Source organism: Trematomus bernacchii, unplaced genomic scaffold (genome assembly GCF_902827165.1).
Source record: "Trematomus bernacchii unplaced genomic scaffold, fTreBer1.1, whole genome shotgun sequence".
Taxonomy (NCBI): Eukaryota; Metazoa; Chordata; class Actinopteri; order Perciformes; family Nototheniidae; genus Trematomus; species Trematomus bernacchii.
This window is the reverse complement of record NW_022987714.1, coordinates 11,469,082-11,487,447: the sequence shown is the minus strand read 5'-3', so window position 1 is coordinate 11,487,447 and position 18,366 is coordinate 11,469,082. Positions and strand designations below refer to the sequence as shown.

Genomic DNA, 18,366 nt, shown 5'->3' with positions numbered 1-18,366 from the left:
GGCAATATATTGGTATTTTATCTATATCAGACTATCTTAGATTTGCTTAAGGGCTCCTGAACGACCTGCAAGGGGGGCCTATTGCAGCAAACCTGGTGTGCTCTTTTAAAACTCACTTTTTAAGAATGGTTTTTATATAATTGTATTTATGTTTTATTACTTTTGTTTGTTTAACTTTCTGGATTATCTGATATTTTAGGTGTCTATTTTCATTTGATTCTCTCTTAGATGTTGTTTTTACTTCATGAAAGCATTTCGTAACTCTGTTTGAAAGGCGCTATATAAATATGTTTTTATATTATTATTATCATTTGCTACACTCTAACATGGTATAAGTGTAACACTGGTTTAAAGTCCTTGAATAGAAGAGACATTTATTTTTCTGAACATACAGACTGTTCTATTCTTTGCCTTAAACCAGTCATTAGACCCACAATACTGATGATTATTTATCAAAAATGTCATTTTGTTAATATTTTAGTCTACAATACCCTCGCAATATCAAAATTGGGGTATTTGTCTAAAGAAATGTGTAATATTTATTTTTTCTCCATATTTCCTAACCCCTAAATGGGGGTTAATCTTCAGGGATTACTTAATATTTTACTCCTCTCTCAAAGGAGCATACGTACAATGCAAACATCATCTTTGACATTATCTTAACCACAATTATAAACCGTAAGCTTCAGAAGGCAGTATTGTTGCAGGGCAGTTCAATTAGATTGCTCAACCTAAGTGTCAAAAAAAGGGAGAATGGAAAGCATTTAGCTCTTAAGCAGCTCTTACTGTCTTGATGACAAAGCAGAACCTTGCTGCGGGGTGTACAGGGCCAATGTTCATGTTCGGAGATTAGTTTTCCTTTCTTTGCCCAATGAGAGGCTAATCGTCCATAATCACAACAAGCCTGCCCGAGGGCTCCTCATACAGTATCTCCCTCTTCTTCTAATGCTCTTCGCTCCGCGCCACATGTTTCCCCAATGAGATAGCCATCTGTTCCACGGGCACTAGATATCCTGCTGGAAGCAAACCCTTAAAGGCAGTTTTGAAGGCCAAGCTTTCTTTTGTAAACAAAAAGTTATTGTTTGCTTTCCGTGAAATGTTTTCAACCAATTTGTCAGGCCAGCTAACCATAAACATCTCTGTTCAATTTGTATTCCCTGTCCTTGTTTGTGTTTTGTGCTTTTTTTTGTGAGAATCTCCAAGTTTTCAATTTATTTTGGCTCGTATGGCCCCTTCCAGTTCAAGTGTTTTGCTTTGTGAATGAAGCAGCCCACATCTGATCTGCAATTCAACGCACACACAGGCCCAAACAGACAAACACACCGCACATCTAGAAAAATACTGACCTTAAAAATGATACTCTGAAATAGTGTCAGGGTGTTGTTTGCTCCTATCATCTCTGTAGCCTCTTGTTTTTACAGGAATATATAATACATTTTGTGGGACAATGAGACATATTTGTTCATCTTTCCTGATTGAAGTGTTTGTAACACATGATATTTTTCAATGACTAATGGCAATTGGACAATCTAATCATAAACAGTTACTAGCTATTATAAATAATGTATTTTAGCAATTAAAAGAAGAAAACATGCCTTTCAAACCCTCCGTGGTTTGTAGGGTTTATTACTCCGACCAGCCATATTACAAACGTTGGCCCGTGGCCCATACTTCATGTAAGCTCAATTTGTGGCCCTTTCTGCACTCGTCTCTTTGAAGGGTAAGTGTTATAGTCGTGCAGCCGTAGTGATGATTTGCCCACCCATGCTGTTGCGTGTTCAACGACAGGGCTTTTCAAAGATAAATGATGTTGTTTGAGCTGACAGTCCGGCTGATGAGATAGAGCAGAGATGTCATAACTCTTCTTCACCAGCACACCATGAACCTTGACCCACTGCTGACCCCCAAACTCTTTTTAACACCCGCTATGCATGCCTTTGAAGGGATGCATGGTAGGCAACAAAACACAAGTCATTTAAGAGTAGAGGCAGTTATTGTCATCTAAAATTCTCTGTTAAGGAAGATAAGACAAATTGTGACTCAGTGTAATGTAATGAACTGTTGAAGCCGATGATTGCTTTATTCATGTGTGAAGACGGAAATTGGAAATTTAAATATGGACCATCAAGCTAAACAGAAACAAGTCAATTATTACAATCTTAGCCCTTTGACAGCCCGTACTCTATTTCCTCTCTGTTACTGTTGCAATTGAGTATGTTCTCTGAACTGTAGCTATGCTGACAGCTTTTTTCACTCTCCATGTAGGAAGTAATTGCATAGTAAAGCTGTCCAATGAATTCTGTCCTGCTTCCTATGATTCAGCTTCTGCGGGAACCTCAAAGCGTGTATCTCATCACTCAGCAATGCCACACACTTTGGCTCGCTGCCAGAGACTACAGTAGCCCCCGCCCAACTAGACTTCCACTCACATCAGCCTGCAATCAGAGCTTGGCCTAGCTGCCCACTGTCTTAAATTACACAGGAATTCCCTCTCATATGTCCCCGTGCCATAGTCAGGCAGATATCCGATGGAAGTGGTGTGGCTTCAATGGGTCTGGAAGTACTGTATAGTAAAGTACAGCCAGTGTGTGTGTGCGTGTGTGGTTGTTGCATCCACGCTGCTTGTCCACTCCATGGAAGGGGATCTGATTTGGCTCCTTTCCAGCATTCCTGGGCCGAGGCGTCATTCCCTTCATGCCCCCATCCCACTATATGAGCGATAGCGTGAAGAGGCGAGACCGAGGCACGACGACAATGCAAAGAGACGAGGGACCGAGAGTCCCGGTCTTACCGGTGCAGCTGTCGTGGATTTGGAAATGGACGTTTCCCCCCCCCCCCCCTTCAGCACTTTATAGCGGGATTAAGTCAGGACAACATTTTGTGTGGGGAAGCAGTTTGGCTTGAGAAACCTTTCCAGGGGCAGAAGAGAGGGCACAGGGATGAGGGAAAGAGATTGATCTGAGAAGACAGATATGGAGGGACAGCTGTTAGGTGCAAACTTCCTATGGAGTCATTTTTTAATGATGATGGTCTTCTGGTTTACCCGAAGGGTTGTGTTAACCCAGCAGAGTCAGCAGTATGGCAACTGCAGCACACGGTAGATTTCTTATTCCCACCTTCACACATGGAGGGCTGTGAGGCAATGGTTAGAACCTCAAGGCTTAGCAAAGAAACATTTAATAGCCTGTCAGCTACGTAAGGAGTGATACACTCATTTTACCTGAATGCGAGCCATTCCATGTTCTGTCACTTCAATATCACTGTTACATACCAAGCTGCACACAGAACACAGATTAAGCCTTGTGTCCCCATTTATGCATATGTGCAGGAAAGTGGAATGGGTGTGGAATGGATGGCATACTTTTAGCAGAACATAATCCTTACAGGGTGTTAAACCGAGGATGGCATGATTCATTGAGGCACAGCAAAGCTCACAAAAAGAGCCTAAACAGCCTGATTCACACTCATTACAGTAAATGCTTTGCAACTGGATTTTTGTCATCGCTACATAAAGAATGAATGAAATGAATCTAATGAGGCGCCTGCAAAACATGCCCTGAAGTGCTATTGTCAGACAATTGTCTATTTTTACGACTGTCTAATTGTTATTGTTACTCTATTTTTATTAGACATATTTTATAGTTATTGTTTTTGTTGACAACATCTGGAAGCTGCTTGATATCCTCCTGGATCCATCTTTTTTAAATATATATATGTGTATAAATTCACGTTATCATTTCTTTCCTCTCTGCTGCAAAGGTCTAAGTACAGAGTTTGTCGTATGTCGTACAGAATGTAAAGGGTTAGTGTTATAATTTTTTTTTATACTAAGATTCATTCTGATCATTATTACTATCCAGAGCAATAGTGTGGTGCAGGAATAAGTCCTTAAACCTGGAAATGAGTTAGCATTTCAGCGGCCTTTACCATGTTGAGGTGAAGCCATGCATGATGCACGATTGCATTAACTCTTCAAAAAATCCCCAAAAGTTGTTATAAAAAAGGAGATTAAACTGCTGAACAAAATATTGAAGTATAATATAAAGAGTTATTACGGGTCAATAAGTTATTTGTTACTTATTTTCTACAATTTCCAGAAATCCAATGGAAAATCCCCATTGCTTTTCGTCGATAGAACCAGTGCCAACCACTGCTACCTGCTCAGCTTACAGACACACTGCAGCACTCTATTCTGCACAACAAGTTCTCCGCCCTTGACCGGCCGGCAGCGCTGTGTTTCATAAACACTTGTCCCCCTCAGTGAGAGGAAAGCCAGTCGTTGTCAGCTGACTTGCCGATGTGTGCCAGCGCTGGCCGACACCGCCTCATTCACAGCTGTGTGAGCTCTGTGTGCGCCACAGCTGCAGGGCTCTGCTCGCTCCCATGAGACAAATGATACCCCATTACCACACACAGCACAGGATCGGCTTTTCAACACCTCTGCTCGCTTTCTTACTAAAACAAGGTTATCATTTGTTTTCATTGCAAGGTCACGTATTGTTGTATTGTGGAGAGAAAGAAAAATGACACCTTGAGAGCGTTAAGTGTTCCTCCGAGTGTAAAACTCGATTTCTTTACATTCTTGATTCGTCTCATCCGCGACAACAGAGGACTGTGTGTGTGTTGGAATGCCAAGGTCTTCCTTTTTCTCCCGTTGGATCGTGAGGAATTGTGTTTGAATGCTACCATGCAAACACCCACAAAGCGGTTAAAAGACTCGTTGTGCCCACTGTGTAAAGCAGAATCTCACATATGTCTCCCCAGATAACTAGCTATCATCATGGTTGCTGGGGGACCTCATGGTGCCTCACATTCACTTGTACACACATGCTCCACATGCTGTATACACACACAAACAGGGTAAAAGGCCACAGATGGTAAATATAGCTCTTATGGAGTGAGTGATCACATCTCAAGCCAAATTACACTCTGTTTATAGCTATAGGAACATTACTAACTCCGCTTTGTGTGATGCCTGACGACCAGAATTCAACATCTATCTCCGGAGTGTGACTTGCTGTGGAAATGCTTTCCTCCTAGTGTTGTGCTAAATGAATGCTGACAGCCGTCTTGTCTTTTTTTCTTTTCGTGGTGACTGTTTAGAGTTGGCTGTCCAGTTGGCTGTCCTCAGTCCCCAGGGTAACAGGATGTGAGCGAGTTCGTAATAATGAGGACTCATGATGTAATGTAATTATATTTATCCTGCTACACAGTGGAGTCCTAATTAATTCTGCCAGCTAATGGGAGGAACCAACTGTCTTGTTCTTGCCTGCTGTGTCACTCTCTAGTTAGTTCTGTATAATGGTTGGCGTGGTCCCGCTCTATTGATCCCTCTGTTTTTTCCTCTCTTCCTCTTGCTATCTCTCTGTTCCCTTTATTATCTATCAATCCTCATCTCCTGCCACACAATCACTATTCTCATTCCCCCCTCACTGCTTACTTTCTTTTTGTTCCTGTCTCCCGTTGTTCCTGCCCAAGCAGCCTCACAGTGCTTTTCACTCTCCTCACTGACCTTAGGTCTTTTGACGTTATATCTTCTGATTGAAATTGAAAACCCTGAAGCCAATCGTTCAGTCGTGTCGTTGCCTTCATACAATACATGTGTTGGTAATGAAAAGAGGTTCTCAAAAGATGAGGACAAAATCAAAGTAAGACAATTGACTTCATGGCTATCATCGAGAAGTTCACACCTGACTAGTAGGAAACAGAGTGTGCTTATTACTTCCTATCAATCAAACTCAGAAGCCTCAGATGTTAGGCTTGAATTGACTTTGCATGGTCCCCCAGAGCCGCTCCTCCTTCCTGCGTAGATATGAACATTTCAAATCTCAGAAAGATTAACCTTCAATGGAATGTGAAAGAAATTGGAGACGTATAGAAGTAAAACTGCTCTCCTTGCAGAGAACATGACATTGACATACAGAAATAGCCCATTTGGCACCAGCAGTGGCCTCTTTGAGCTCATGCAACAGATAGAGGCAAACTTTAGCCACCATTCCTCACAATAAAATGGAAATGAAAGCAGCGACTGTGCCCTCGTAAGTCATCCTGCAGGGAGAAAAGTGACCCCTCTTGTAGGAGATTGAGGTGCGAAATCAACCTGCAGACACCTCCTGGTCCTCTCATCTGAAGGTGGTCCTGGAGAACCATCATTCATGCTGGAGAGCAGGAACAGCGCTCTGATATTCTGTGTGTAGCTTTCATCGGCTTTGTGCCCCGTGTGTTTTGTGTACTCCTGTGCGCGTTTGATCTCAGAAGTGTGTTGAACAAAAAAAGCATTGGATGATGAAGAAAAGGGAATAACATATGTGACTGCCACATAGATGGGACATGCGCCCTTTCACCTATAACAGGTTGCCTCTTGCTCGTGTTGTTACGTGGCCTTCTGTTTGAGCATGCAAGGTCACAGTCGAAGGGCCTTATTGTCTTGAGGGAGACTCAGAACAGCTGGCCCAGAAATACATGTATCTGCTGTAAACAAACATGAGATGGGCAGTCGATGCTTAGGTTTGATTAAAAAAACGGATCTGTTTAGATGAAAATAACAATATTTTAAACACAAATGTTTGAGAAAATGACTGACTGACTGACTGTTTGTTTTTGCAGACTCTTGTTCTCCCAAGCTTGAGGTGCGGACAGTCTCTCCTCTTACTTCTCATCCTCCTAAGAAAGGTAAGATTTTACCTGCCACACCCGTCCTCCATCTGCTACTATTAAAATCACAGCAAAATGAAACTGCGTGCCTCTAATTACCCAACAGGATTCCACACAATCCTCCTCCACATCCTCATGTGCATTGCTGTTTGTATTTATATTTATTCAACAAGCAAACCCATCTGATGGAAAACCACTTTATCTCACACTGTTGCACCTCGGATTGCTATGCTCTGGGACTTGATTAAGATGTAGCTAGGTGGATAATCTTGTCCAGATTCCAGTGGCCCCTTGTAGATGTGAGGGTGAATCCCTTTTCCCTGGAAGTGTAAGGGGCCACACTGATAAACACCCAGGACTCCCTGCTGCATGGTACCTGCTCTTCAAAGAGAAGAGAAGCTTAAAGGGGCTAACTAAAATTAGCGAGGCAATAGATAACCTGTGCCTTGAGATCAAAGCAGGGCTGAACTGTCGGGCTCTTCGACGGCGCCTGTGGTGGCAGAGGCAGTAGAAAGAGGAATGTGTGGCGCGAGAGGGACAGAGATGGGGAAGAGAGCGAGAGAGGCTGCAATGCTATTCATGCAGGGGGGATGAGTGTTCAAGAGGCCCCGTATCGAGGTGTAAAGTTCCACGGAAGGAGATTATTCACAGGGGGTTAGGAATGAAAGGGTCAAGGTTGTGTGTGTTGCACATCACGCTCTCACATCTACAGTGCAGTGCATTCTCTTAGAATCCTGCAACGCTTTACATTCGGCAGGGTTGATTACTGTATGTGCTGCTCTGGCCCTCAATACATGTTTCACTGTTTCTAGAGGAGTTTCCATTGCAAGAGGCATCTGTATTTAATTAATAAAACTATAGTTAGTCTCACCTCAAGTAACTTTTCTTTACATTTGTTAGATCTTCTTTTTAGGTTTTGAAAGAAGTTCTTAGATTCTTTCATTTAAATTGTTTACTTTGATTTACAGAGGATACAACTTAAAAAAACAATTTATTTATTTATATCTATTTCAACGATTACTTTCTAGCTAACCATTTATTTGATGCTTTTTTTCTCACTATTTAAACTCCTCTGCGCAGTTTCACATGTTCAGGTGTAACAGCTGTCACTTTAACTGCTTTCAATTAAATCAAAATGTGTTCGTATTAGTTATTTCACTCTGCAATGGTGTCATGTCAACTCACTTCCTGTCCCCATCTGGGTTACAAGTACCTCTGTTTGGAAATAATTGGTTTATAAAAACAAAATCGCACAACATAAAGATAGAAGGTGCTCTGCTTTCATAAGTGTACTTAATTAAACAAAAGTACAGAAGTGTTACCACTTAATAGCCTATATCCGAAGTAAAAGTGCTGACAGTACAGAATGAACTCTTTGTGTTCGTTATTATTTGTTCTCAGCTAATCAGATAAATGAAGGGGGGTGAGGCACATCAAATGCTACTTCAGTACAGTGCTTTCTTAATGCACCAGCACTCCACTAACACTTTAATGGTTTTAAGTATAGCCTCATTTAATTAGTCCTTTTTGAAAATAAAGTGATTTTCTCCTTGAAGAATCAATATACTGTTAATTGGGCCATCTTTGTTTTTGTTTCGCTGCATTAATTATAGTATTGGCAGCACATAACAGACATCCTATTGTAGCAGATCTGAACATATTTTTAAATAAATGTGCAATACTGTGGATCTCATTTCATCCTAAACTTTAATTAAGATTTATATTGTACATACAGGATTAACAAGTAATTATGTTTATCATCATTTGTATTTAATTGAATTGCATATCAAAGCGTATATATTAATGACATGGCAACACAAGATAATGCAAAGTAGCCGCAATGTTTTGCATGTTTGCACAGCTGCAGGGAAGCTATTGTGTTTTCGATTGTCTGTTTTGGCTCTGACTTTGATATCTCCATACTGTGGCTATTTTCACATCTCCTTCAGATTGTCAGGGATTGTATGTATATCTACATCACTGGAACCAGTTGTTTCCCGATGGTCCTCTTTCTCACCTTGGAAGGTTTTAAAGAGTTTCTGTGAAGCAGAAAAAGACTGATTGAGAAAGAGTGGGACCATGACGCCTGTGAGGTTAGTGCTCAGTGTGATTAAATGTGCAATTGGGGCTAAAAAACTACAACAGAGCATTTGGCAACCTGGCTGTTCAGCAGTGTACATGTTGCTCGCTGGGCGTCAGTAGCTCAGTTAGTGGGGACTTCGCTTAGGAACAGGACCTCCGTCGGTTCAGGGTTGTGGACTGGTAACTGGATTGTTTTCTCTTAGCCCCCCGGGGCACTGCCTTCAGCAAGGCACCAACAACCCAACTGCTCCAGGCGCCTATCCATGTGCAGTCACTCAATCTAACATCTCTCAATAAATACATGAACATATTTTTGTGTATTGTGAAACAATTTGCATAAATAAAAATGTTTAATAAAATGTTCCTTTTCTTTACATCAATAATTATGGCCTTACTGCCCTTCATCTGGCATATATCATTCACTTATATTGACGGACAAGGACACACTTGTAGGTTTCTCAACCTTCCAGCCTCGGGTAACAGATCCTTAGGGCCTCTCTGACCATTAGTGGCCTTGCAGACTAGCACTTGGAGGTGTAGGGGCGTGTGAGGGGTGTTATTGATATCCCTCCTGTTGTGCTCGCTGAAAGATACTGACTGATGCTTTTCCGCCAGAGAAACATTTACATATTCATTTCCCTCGCCAAACAGCGATGGTGGCCACTGGAGAACTTATGTGTCTGTCTTTAATTGGCTATTGATTGACTCTGCTATGGCGGAGGGGCAATAAATTAGCGCCTGCTTGGCGAGAGAGGGATGTGGCAGACAAGTTGAGTGTGGGGGCTGTCATTGCAATTCTGAGTGTCAAATATGTGGTTGTATTATTTATATTGTACATCTCTCATTTTTATTTATGGGGGAGTGATCAGTGATGCAATACACAACGGAATGATGGCAATACAGGCTCCATCTTGGAGGAAGTGTATTTACATAGGTCAATGCATAATTGGTTCTGTTTGAAAAGAGTGTGTGAGCCTGCAGAGAGAGGCACTGTATATTTAGAATACCCAAGAGCCTCCATTTGACATGAAATTGGTTTCTCTACAAAGGATTGTATTGTAAACATTGTTGCATTTTGTATGTATATGCAACTATTTGCATGTGTGCTTGCATGTGTGGTGTATGAATTGGTTGTCTCATAACAATGCAATATGATGATCTGCTCTCTGAATGAATATAAATGAAGAATAAAACCATAAATATGAGTCTCTTAAGGATGCCTCTAAAATGTGCACAACATTTGTATGTCATTGGCGTTTTCTAATAAAGCGCCAGAGAATGATGTTTGGGAGTGAGAGAGATTTGTAATTCCTCCACCCAGGAAAGTAATTACTTCGCCTGTGTGCCTGAGTGGAGTCTGATGTTGAGGAACTCATCAGAAGTGTATTGGAAAAAAAGAATCCATCCTAACCTTTTATTCAGTCCAGGTGTTAAATAACCACATCGTATTATGTAAAAAGGCAAGAAGTTAACTTACACCAGTAATCAATGAATATCCGCAGCGTTATTAGTCTTTTTTTCAATCATTTTACATATTTTCTACTCAGTTATGTTGAATGCTAATGAAGCCTCACCAAAACCACAATTAGCACCACAGAATAAGGTGTCACTCATAAATGACCACACACACACTATTCCTACAGGGTTTAAGTGGCCACACACTCCTTACAGACACTCCAACCTTCTGATTGTTTCTTCAACCTGTTGCTTTGTCTGCCCAGTCAGCCAGTCTGTCCATCCAAAGCGCTTAATTTAACCAGCCGGCGGAGTCAGGGAAATCTGTGAGCAGAATTCCTTTAGCTCCGTCATCCTCCAACCCCGCTGCCCCTCCAGGCCGGGAACTATCCCGGGAATGTCCCCTCATGCTGTGTTGCTCACATCCAGGTCCTGTACCGGTAAATGCCAGCCGGCTCAGATGAGCTTTGATGCTAGCTTTTGCACTTGGACGCCTTGTGTGTGTGTGTGCGTTCTGTAAGGGAGCATACATGTTTGTGTGAATGCTGACAGGCAACCAGCTCGGGTATTGATCTGTAGCCATTCCGACTGGAGCCCAAAGGGCAGGCTGTATCATCTGTCAGTCTACTGAGAAGGGCATTACGGCCACACTGATCTTAGATCACAAATCCAACTCCGAGAAGTAGAGAGTAGGAGGGCGGGGGAAAACAAGCAACAAGGAAAGATGGTGAAAGTGTGTGTGTGTGTGTGTGTGTGTGTGTGTGTGTGTGTGTGTGTGTGTGTGTGTGTGTGTGTGTGTGTGTGTGTGTGTGTGTGTGTGTGTGTGTGTGTGTGTGTGTGTGTGTGTGTGTGTGTGTGTGTGTGTGTGTGTGTGTGTGTGTGTGTGTGTGTGTGTGTGTGTGTGTGTGTGTGTGTGTGTGTGTGTGTGTGTGTGTGTGTGTGTGTGGTGTGTGTGTGTGTGTGTGTGTGTGTGTGTGTGTGTGTGTGTGTGTGTGTGTGTGTGTGTGTGTGTGTGTGTGTGTGTGTGTGTGTGTGTGTGTGTGTGTGTGTGTGTGTGTGTGTGTGTGTGTGTGTGTGTGTGTGTGTGTGTGGTAAAGCTGCCCTCCAGTCACTCCTACACAGTCCCTGTTGATTGAGAAAAACAGATAGTCTATTAAGACCAGTGGGTGAGGACAACACTGAGCTGACCTTTTCACCTCCATGGCCACCCACACGCTTTCGCCCCCCCCCCACTCCTGCGTGTCTCTGTCGCTCCCAGCGGCTCTATCGACTCCTCAGTGACACAATTGCATACCACTCAGACAGCTTCCAACACATCTACGAAATGACATGGCCAAAACAGCCGCGTATGTATGCACATAGCCCTAGGGACAAATAATATTAACCAATCATGTGTGGAACATGTCTCAGCTCTGCTCATAATGACTTCAAAGGTTAGCATATCTCTCGCAGAGATAAGGGCTGTGGAATTGAGCAGATTTCAACGCTTTTTTTCTTCCTTTATAACACATTAAGTCACTCTGCGCTTTAGATCTTTGTCTACATTTTTCAAGCTCCGTCACTGTTAGTGTCTTTATTCACCGCTGTCTGGTATAAAATCTTTGTATTGTAATCAGAAGAGGGATTGGGTTTGATTTTAACTTGTGTGAAAGGCAACACGCCCTGTGTTGTTTTGTGAGAGATAGACTCAGTTGATTGTATTGACGAAATTCAAGGTCGCCACAACTAGTCTCGCATGACTCCGCTCCACCGTGCTCCTTCACAGTGATTATTCCATTACCCTAAATCTTCTAAATCTGTTCCCACCACACATTTAACACGCTGATGGGTCTCTGTGCAGCTTCAGTGTAAACGGTTCATGACACCAACCTCTGAGTGTAGGAGCCGCCGAGACTCGCAAAGTAGGAGTGCTGATAATGGAAGAGGAAGGTCAATTTGTATTTGTTTGTATCTGCTATTTTATCCCTGCTTATAGATAAATGACCTGGTTTCACTCTGACACATTTGTGTAAGCCCTTTGTGTCGGATTGATTGAAAATCACATGTTAGTTCTCCGATAACAGGATTATGAGAACATGACTTATACAACAGCTAAAAGTGGCATTTCAATTGGCAAACCATTTCTTTGAAACCAATTTTATAATATTTAGAAATCTTTCCATGAATGCCTTGTTCAATTTATTCTTCTGTCAGTGGATAAAACTCCTTAAAATGTGATCTGCTGAGTCCATTCAAAGCCTCTGAAACAGTCTGTACCACCACAGAAAACGATCGTTTTGCAAAGCATTATGGATTTTATTGTTATGGTATTAATCATTATAAGGTAGAACTATATAATGGATTTAGAGAATAAGGAAGTGCTTCTTATAGGTAATTGGAAAATATATTTGTATACAGTATGTCACTACCTGCATGAGGCCCATTGATTTGTATTTCCTATGTAAATAATATACTGTATGCAGTAAATCCACAGTAATCCATTTAGCTGTATACTGTAACTCAAACAATTCCACACTGTATATGCCGCCCCCCCCCCCCCTAATAACACTTCATGTGATTACTGTATGTAAATGTCTCTGCATGTCTTACAGGTTGTATTTTACATGTTTATTTTTCCAATTTACATGTCATCTCTTCCCATCTGGTGGCATCCTATAATTCACATTCCCCGCTGTTTTAGTGTGTCATGTAATAAAATGAAAGATGTGAGATATCTACCTGCTATTAAAACAGCCTGGGGTTTGGTGCAAAGCAAATACTGATAACAAAAGGTTACTTCCTTTTTTGAGGCAGATAACATATTTTTCACACAAGGTTACCGAATCAAAACCATCTCTCACAGGGAGGTATCGACATGCCTGAGATGAGCAGGAGCCTTTTGTAAGAGCTTCGATAACCAATGTGGGATCAAGAAAATATGGCTCAGAAAATGTTGTTTGTGTCAGAAATAAATAAACATTGATTAAAGAACACAATGTAACTAATAACATGATGAATTTTAAAGTTCACGTTACACCAGCTACGATATAATGTTGTGTGGAATATAATATGGATATAACCCTTAAAACCTTCAGTGTGCTTTAGTTTTATAGGGTCCATATTTTCTTTGTAGGGTTTTCCCCTCTTCCTGTAATGTAGGTTTTTGTGCATGCACATGGCTTGTATAGGCTCAAATAAAAAGGGTATGAGAAAACATTAAAGCATGGAAACATGTCAAAATAAAAGCACAAAAACATAATTATGTAACCTCAAAATGAGCATAATAAAAGTTTCTTTCAGCACATCAGTTTGTTATGATGGGAAAATGCAGCTTCATTTTTTTCAGGAATTTTAGAAGCAACGTCAGTAATGTCTTTAGACATAATAAAGCACTCAAGTGAGAACAATTACAATATAAAGCACTCGCTAAAAGAAAGTACAAGTTGAGGTTTGAATTGAGAGTTCTTTCACCTCCATGTCATTAGTCATTCACAACTTCATGTGTGAAAAAGAACATCTCAAGGCCCGATAAAGGCAGTGTCTGCAGAGCCACGAGACTGAGCGTTTGAACTGTAAGTGGAATCTAACTTGACGAAATCAGTCTATTTCAAACCATCAGCATCATTACATTAATGATGAGCTAAAAAAAAAACACCTTACGCCTCTGAAGTGTGATCGTGCTGTTGTTTCCCAAATGATTGGTGTTTTCAGATTGTGACTCGATTATACATTTAGCAAAAAGGAGTGCAGTTTTGGATAATTTATTTTAAGGACTATCTTCAACGAATCAGGTCTGAGCGGTGTCCGGAGTTTCCCTTTCTCACATGTAGTAGACGACAAGCCTGTCCTCTTCAAAAAAACGACCTAAAAGGTCGATTGTCCAAGCACCTTATTACGACCCATAGTCACCTTTTAAAGTTTTCGACCTCTAGTGGTCGAGTAAGTAATAACAATCTGCTGTCTCAGGCGGATCATAATCATGTGACCTTTGAGGACAGTCTGCTTTTTTCAGTGGAAAATCTGAAATTGTAGGATAGTTTGGCCTTATAATGCTTTTTGATTATATGTCTAGCGAGAATTGTATATTTTACTTTCAGAATCTACGTCCTGTGGATATGTAAGGTCTATAGTTTAATAGATATTACGGAGATTATTTATGTTTTCTGTGTATAAATAGTACCTAAGGTGACGCAGCTCTCGCTACCCTGGAAGCACGGCTCGTACACTTCTTGAACTTGAACATTGTTTTTCTAGAATAGATGACAAATCGCATGAAAAAGGTACAAATAAGCGGCACCATGTGTTACGGAGGTGTGGCGCTGAGCTATACGATGCAGTTGAAAGTGAATCCTATGCTTTCCCCGTTGAGGAGATAATCCCGCTGGGGGGTTTAACAAAGACAAACTGTTGTTGAGTATTGCATATATCCATGGATGTACAATATCACTAAATCAATCGACAGTAAACGAGAGCTGCGTCACTAGCGGGTGTCCGCCATGTTTTTTAGTTTTCACTCCGGGAAAGTTCACGATCACGTGACATGGGCAGACTGTCCGCTTACACGAAACGACTCGGTTGGTCGTATTAGAGGGTCGGAAGAATCGACCTATTTGGTCGTATAAATGTGAGAACTTGTTGAAACAACCGAGACTCTTGCTGTTAATTGAATTTGCCAGATAATTTCATTGGCTGCCCCTCCCAAAAGGAGTCCCAGAATCTTTATCTCTGTAGTAAACCATTTTTGTTGGAGTATTTTTGATAAATCACCACCATTCTTTATCTTCAGTTGGTGTTTTTTTCTAGTTTCCCACTAGAAAGGTCATGCTACTGTAACTTGCTCGCAGTGAATGCCCTGGACTGTGAGCTTTTCAACACACACCTTGGCTCAATTGGATATAACACTACAAGCTACTACATGTCCAGTAGAAATGATTAAACCATTTGCGTTCACACATACCTCAGGGGGTCAGTCTTCATAATTGCAGATTACAGTGTGTGAGTAGAGGTGAGGTAGGGGTGTTATAATTTTCCATGGTTTCCAAAGAAATCCATCTGTCGCCATGGTGAGGTGATAGGGCATCCGCTATTGTGTGTGTGTGTGTGTGTGTGTGTGTGTGTGTGTGTGTGTCAGAGTGGTCCTTAGTGTGCAGGGCTAGAAGGGTGAGTCAGGATTAATGGGAGATTTCCAGGGTCTTTTTTTTGTGTCAGTGCCCTCTGTCAAACCCTAATGGAGTGTGCGTGTGTGCCTCCTGGTGTATGACTATGCGATAATTCCAGACTTCCTTCATCCATTCAGCTTAATTCATGCCTTCCTCTGATTCATGACTGTTATGTAGCTGTTGGCCCATCTGAGTCAAACGCTCTTCTTCATGTTCCTCTTAATGTCACTATGGATGTACACTCACCTCCGAGCTAATCCTCTGACAAGACCTCATTCATATATTTTATCTTATTTCCGCCACAACCATCTAAATGAAATGTGATTTGAGATGCTAAAATTCTTTCAAACAAAGGATTATGTAGTGATATAGGTCTTTGGCAGCTTTAATCTAGGCTGGAAATGTGTGTGTTGGGGTAGAGGTGGAGGGTGGTGAGGACCATGTAGACAGACAGATGGGTTGTCTTTAAATATGCTGTTGAATTTTGCTACTAATGCCAAGGATGAAAAGGGATCAGAGAAGAGCTTTCACCTCGCAGTCTTTGACAAAAGGATGCTGACCTGGTTCATTGTGTGCTAGGTCACAATGCCTTTTTAATTACAATCAAATACTAAATACTCTGCATACCTTTACTGACGTATTTTGCTGAGGGGATGGGGGGCTCACGCCACAATCTCCATATCGGTATTCAAAGCTCCGTCACCAGGCAAGAACGTCCATATTGGTTGAGTGCGCAAAACCCCACATAATATTCAATAACAGAAGTTTTTCAGTAGTTAGTATGGTTAAGGCCATGGAAAGATTGCGGTTGCAGCAACAAATGGATTTAAAGAGAAAATAAGACCAATGTTTTAGTCATTCAAAGTCAATAAATTATAGTTAGCTTACAGGTAACGTCTGTTTGTGCTGTGTGCTCTGCATGTGTGACCATTAAAGAGGGGTTCATCCTTCCGATTCTATTCTATTCTATACATTACATTATTAATCATTACTTTGATGCATGGGCCAAATGAGGATTGAAAAAATAGAACAACAATTGGTAAAGGTTAAGGAAATGTTTATAAACAGATGTCTGCATATGAATGCAATATCTGTAGGGAATGGGTCACAGTTTTGGTAAGGAGCATTCGTGTTTATGTTTGTATTTCAAGTGGTATTAAGCAAAAGTTGATAAGGGGGGAACACTCTGGCCGAAATGCAATCTCAGAAGCCCTCTGCATTCATATTCAGAGCCATTGTTTCGTAACTCCAACTCATTTCTCGCAATTCAAAGTGCAAATGAAACAGTAAATAACTATAAACATTCAACTGGCTAAACAGGAACCCCTAGAACATTGGCGTACCGAGTTTGTGCAAGTCATATTTGCATTCTGGTCCGCTGCAGTACCCTCCACATTCTTACTTCCCGGTCCATAAAGGCGCATTAGTTCTCACATTGGCAAAGGGACTCAATTGCAAGTTGCACAATCTTCAAATATTTACAAACTTCCACAGGGACAATGTCACCTGCACTACACTATTGTTTTTTAAAACTAAGTTGAAATCTGTTAACTGCCCTTCAGTTTGCTATCCTGATGCATGTGATGCTGAGATGTGGCAGAGATGTGACACCATTGTGTGAGAGATCTGAGAGCTTCCTGGCTCAATCATATGAGGCCAGACGTAGGTCCACAGACTCTCTACCAAGCCCCCAAGGGGATTTACACAGTCTGTAGAGGAATAGGGAGATTATGTTTGGGGTTAAGGTCGGCTGGTGTCTCAAATTGCTGCACAAGACCTGCTACAGTATGTGCAGATGCTTACAGTACATGTGTCTTCATTTTTTGTTTGTCTTGTTATTTTCTGTGCTGAGGGAGCAGCTCTCCCAATCGTGGGGGGGGGGGGGGGTGAGGTGATGAGGATAAGGTACGGTGGCTTTGCTTGTCCCTTGCAAGTCTCCCTTTGTCTGCAGATCAGCTGGCCTTAAGAAGATTACCTCGTATCATGATGGTAAACTGTATGCACGGTTATCATCTCCTTCTGACGGCAAGCCTTCCGCCACATAAGCGGACTATAAGCATCTATTCATTACAAAGCACATATATCAGAAGAAGTGGGTGCTTAACCTCACTTAAACCTGTGATGTTTGATTTATGATACACATTTCAGTGCTGCACAATCAGTGCCAGTCATGCGTTTAACATTCCTTCTGCATGTATACCTTTTCAGATAGGACTGTTTAGTTATTTGGATTTATGATGTGCATTCACTGTTCTATCTCTCAGGCGCATAACACATCAAGGTTCTTCCATCGCCTCCTGTGCCCGCTCAAAACATCATGCATACTGTACCAACACATTTGCAGTGCTGATGGAAAGGGAGAGGAAAGGGGAGTGTGGAGAAATAAAAAAGTGGCAGGAGAGGTGATATGGAAGCGGAAAGACTGATGATCAATTGGCAAGTTGCAGACTTATTATTCTTTCTATATATAGTGCGCCTGTTCCATATTGCCATGCCACGTGCATTGGAATAGAAACCCCAGCTGGCCTTTAGAAATCCAGTTTGTCTGGTACCTTTTTCAATTCAAATGTCCTCCAGGTGGACTTATTATTTTCTTCCTTCGTATTACACCACGATGGAAAAAAATGTGTCCTCCCTCTTAGCCCTTTTTCAAAGATGTGGGATTGTATGACTGGTGGCTTGTGGAAGAATACAGTATAAAAAATGATATTTATATCATTGTTTATATCGATATTTAAAAGTAATGGTTTGGCTTCTCCTTGGCAACCTTCGAGGCTGAACGCCTGGCATACAGCATCCCCTAAAGTGTCTTCAGAATTTATCTGGTCCCGCATCCAACAGTATTCATCACAATGTAAAATCCTGCGCCTCTGCAATACATCACAATCGGACCACAGGGCCTCCGTAAATCAAAAATACAATGCCCTTGACGTCTGCATTAGGCCCATAAACCACTTTTTTTGTATTCAGACCCAGTGGACGGTGTTAGATCCTTGTTGACCGCAGCCTCCAATACGTGTGTGAATGTACCGCACAT

The 18,366-nt window shown here is 41.6% G+C and overlaps 1 protein-coding gene across 1 annotated transcript in view; it reads left to right on the top strand.

Annotated features, from left to right (window-relative positions):
• Nucleotides 1-18,366, top strand: part of tspan9a (tetraspanin 9a) — a 207,372-nt gene that overhangs the window by 45,479 nt on the left and 143,527 nt on the right. The window contains exon 3 of the mRNA XM_034141848.1: nucleotides 6,607-6,672. The gene's annotated coding sequence lies outside the window, so the exon portion shown is untranslated. The remainder of the gene's footprint in view (nucleotides 1-6,606; nucleotides 6,673-18,366) is intronic.